The sequence below is a fragment of the Pipistrellus kuhlii genome, unplaced genomic scaffold (assembly GCF_014108245.1).
Source record: "Pipistrellus kuhlii isolate mPipKuh1 unplaced genomic scaffold, mPipKuh1.p scaffold_m20_p_16, whole genome shotgun sequence".
Lineage (NCBI taxonomy): Eukaryota > Metazoa > Chordata > Mammalia > Chiroptera > Vespertilionidae > Pipistrellus > Pipistrellus kuhlii.
Window position 1 is genome coordinate 33,333,441 of NW_023425471.1, and position 4,093 is coordinate 33,337,533.

The window sequence follows — 4,093 nt, forward strand, 5'->3', positions numbered from 1 at the left end:
TACAAAGATGGGCTGACAATATGGAAAATTATTTAGCCAGTTATAACTTTAGAGATTTGAAATGGATGCTTTGGGATTATCATTAAGATTTTTTATGCAGGTTTATAATTTACTACCTTAATGTTAAGATTTATGTCATTACAGTTATTATAAAGAAACTACAATTTTAAAAAATTCTACTGAGTTTTGAGACTCTGAATTGTTTTCTTAGGCTTGACATTAAATTTTTTCTTTCCACCCATCCTGGCTCTACTCTATAACTCTGTTTCTTTCCTGATTAGTTGTTGTTGTTGTTTTGTTTTGTTTTTTTAATGAAGTACGGTGAACTGCAAGTTGGTATTTATTTGGACTCCTTGAGTTTTCAGCCATCCAAAATCACCAACTGAAGCATTTGTTATTAAGCAAATGATACAATATCCCACATCTGTAATTGTCAAATTCTCACTGGCTTTATTATATTGTTTTAATGCAAAATGCAACAGCACCAGTAAATTAGAAATGTGGTTTAAAAGGGGGTGTATTGTCTGGCATGGCTCAGTGGTTGAGCATTGACTATGAACCAGGAGGTCACAGCTGTGACATGCAGGAGGCAACTGATCAATGATTCTCTCTCATCATTGATGTTTCCATCTCTCTACCCCTCTCTGAAATCAGAAAAATATTTTTTTAAAAAAGGAATGCATTGCAGACACATTAACCTGATAGCTGCCAATCCAAAGGCAGAATAACTATAAAAAACAGTCTGAAGCATAAAGTGTATGGTTTTGCTGATCATTTGTGCAAAAATCCCTACAATGTCTATAACATCTGAGAGTATCACTTTTTTTTTTTTAACACAAATGATCATTATTTTATTTTTTTATTTTCAATGTTTTATTGAATATGAGTTTAATAAACAGAGCACTAAAATTTACATAGTGGTGCATATTCCTCTCAAACCCAAAGGTCCCTCAGACATTAGGCAATCTAACAAAACACACACAAAAAGATCATTGGATTTTAAAATACAATTCTAGAATTATTGTAAAACTTCTTCTAGAGGCAAATTCACAGTTCTCTCAACTTCATTCTTTCATCGTTATAAGACTCTCAGTGGTACAACAAAAGATATGTCCATTTGAAACTTTTTCAATAGTCAATTTTTTTAAAAAAAGGCAGCTGACCTAGAGACGGGACTGGAATTGTTAAGCTGAAACATTTGGCGGAATCAGTAGTGCCTTAAGTTCCCAATGTAACAAAAAGGAAGTCAAGCAAAAGCTATTATCCCACTTCATTGAGGTAATATTTGTGGCCTCTCCAACTGCACTTTGAGAGTAATCTCAAGGTATTTTTGAAAAAAGAAATTAAACGTGGGTGACAAAGCACTGAGGCTGGTGCCAGAGGGGGATTCTTCGCACCCAGGTACCTCCACTTAACAGCTAATGTGTCATCAAACCAGTCATGGTCACCTCTGCCCTGCTTCCCTCAATCCGTCACTATGTTCAAATATCAGTGTGTACAAGTGCAAAGGATTATTATAATAATGTTTTCTGAGAGTTAAAGTTCGTACGAAAAGCAAGAAAATGCCTCAAATCAAAAAAAAAGTTGGGTATAAACTAAATATAAGTATAAGAATGATTACAATCTCAGTCTCCTTAACAACAACAAAACTAGTAGTCCCCAGAATTATGCTTTTTATTCGTCTTCCTTGTTTCAAGGAGTCATGGTAGTTTTCACAGTACAGAGAGCACTTGTGGCACCTGGTACCACAGAATCAAGACATGCATGGGCCATCTCTCTGAGTCCTGGAGGAGTAGTAGCTATAAAAACCCAATTAGATGGGGGGGGGGGTTACCAGTGACATGAGAACTCCAAGTGAAGGCTTTGCTTTGGGCTTGGGCTACTTGTTATTTGGATCAGTTTTTCCTTGGCATGTCCAGGCAGCCGGAGAAAAGCTCGTTCCCAGGAAACCCTGTGACTGACGTGGAAGGGGCCAGCACAGAGAAGACCCATTTGGAGTGAGTGTTCAGCACATTTAGAGTGCTATGAATCTAGAGCACATGTGTCAAACACAAGGCCCGCGGGCCAAATCCGTCCTGCCAGGCCTTGCAATGTGGCCCGCACCGCGCTGTCATCACTGCACTCCGCTGCGTTTCCATCACAATGACAGTTTATGACTGTTCAGTAAACCATTCGGCCCGCGATTTTAGATTTTGGCCCCTTCTCTGATTGATTTTGACACCCCTAATCTAGAGGGATGTGACATGCTCCTCCCTGAGAGGGAACTCACCCTCCCCTTCTCAGTCAGCTTTGAAGGCCAAGGGTCTTTAACTTCGTTAGTAATCCAGCATAGCTTCACTGTTGTCTACTCTGTGCCAGGCCCTGTGTTTGGTACAGAGGACAGAGAGGACTCAAGAGTCCTAGACAGGGAAGTGTGATAGAAAAGGCATTTGTTCTAAGAGGATACAGTGAGGAGTCAGACTTGGCCCTCAAGGAGTTCACAGCCTAGCAGAGGCCAGGAGGGCACAACAGACAGTAACACAGGGCAGTTAGTGGTAAGGCCCGAAGGGAGGCTCAGACTGTGCACTGTGGCAGCACAGGAGGACACGACACATACTGAATAATGCAGTGGGAAAATTCATGTCCTCCTCAAGAAGCCTGAGCAATTTAATGTGGCCCAAGTGGAAGTCTTGAATCCCAATGTCCTGAGGCAGAGGCTGGGCAGCCTCAGGGTGGCCTCTGTGGATCCCTCAGGCTACCCCACAGGCAGGCTGCAAGGTCTCTTACCTATGGCTGTAGCTACATTGTACCCTGTGGATATCTGAGGGGAGATTGGTGACTAGGAAAAACTGATCCAAATAACAAATAACAAGAGCCAAACAACAGAGGCCCAAGGTAAATATTAGGAGCCTGCCTAGGAGTGAGGAACCAGGAGTTAGGAAGCATGGGAAGGAGCAGCAGATTGAACGGATGGATACCTATCAGCAGGAGGAGGCCACTCACTACCAGTGATCTCTTGCACTTCCAGTGGAGGGGGTGGGGGCACCTATGCTAGATGGATACTTACTAACTGTTCCAGGACAGGATGGGGTATCTGGGAGCAAAGGTCCACATCTCATGCAGTCTTCTCTTCATGTCTTTATATCAGAGACCTTCAATCTTTCCTCTTCTTCACAGCTGCCATCACCTGCCCTATCTTTTCATCCTACCAACCTGAAAAAGCTGGAATGGGCTTAGTTAGGACACCAGCATCACGGTGTCGGTCCCAGGGCCCTAAAGAACTGGGTAATTGGCACAGAGTTGAGTGCCTATCGTGGTTTTTGTTGGTCAAGTAGAGCCAGCTTACAATTACTAGGCAGGGGAGTAATTTTCCTGCTGCCTGTGCAGGCCTCTATCCATAAATGATCATTATTTTAATCATCAGGAGTTACTTAAAATGATAATTCTATTAATTATTTAATGAATACTCATTAGATATAATTTTAAAATTGTTTTTTAATGTTTAAATTTTAAAAATCAAGTCAATATTTACTTCAGTTGTATGAAACGTCACTTAAGTGAAGTGACCCTTATGCCTAAAGATGTCAAATAAATTTATTATACTTGATCCTGGATTTCACTCTTCAACATTGCTCAATTTGGATTTATATAGTTTGCATTTTTAGTTGAGTATAGGAAATCAACCTCATTCCACTTACAATCCTAAATGTTTATAATCATTTCTAAGTAATGTGATGGGGTGGGAGTTAGGAAGATAGGAATAACCTCATACTCCAGTATTAGTATCAAAATATCCCTGGAAAGAAAGGCATGAGAACTACATACCAAATGAATAAAATGTTTATTCTCCAGCTGAACTATTCAAGAAGTGTTTATGTCTACCCTCAACCATTTTATTCAATGCTCATAGGTTGGTTTTTTTTTTTTCATTATTATTGTTGCCTTTCCAATATTTAACCATTTAATTAGCAGCAGATCTCACTATATTTGAGCATTACTTGATTTAGCTAATAATTACCACCCAGTAAAATTGCTTCTAAAGCAAACTTTTGTCAAACAAATTATCTTTTTTCATCAATCTTTTTCAGAATGTAAGCAATGTGTTCCTGAATTT

The 4,093-nt window shown here is 39.8% G+C and overlaps 1 long non-coding RNA gene across 1 annotated transcript; it reads right to left on the reverse strand.

Annotated features, from left to right (window-relative positions):
* Positions 1-1,150: 1,150 nt before the first annotated feature.
* On the reverse strand, positions 1,151-3,372 carry LOC118720081. Its single transcript, XR_004988351.1, has 2 exons — positions 2,222-3,372; positions 1,151-2,030 (listed from the first exon to the last, which is right to left on the reverse strand). It is a non-coding gene; the product is annotated as an uncharacterized LOC118720081 (long non-coding RNA).
* Between the last annotated feature and the right edge of the window lie 721 nt (positions 3,373-4,093).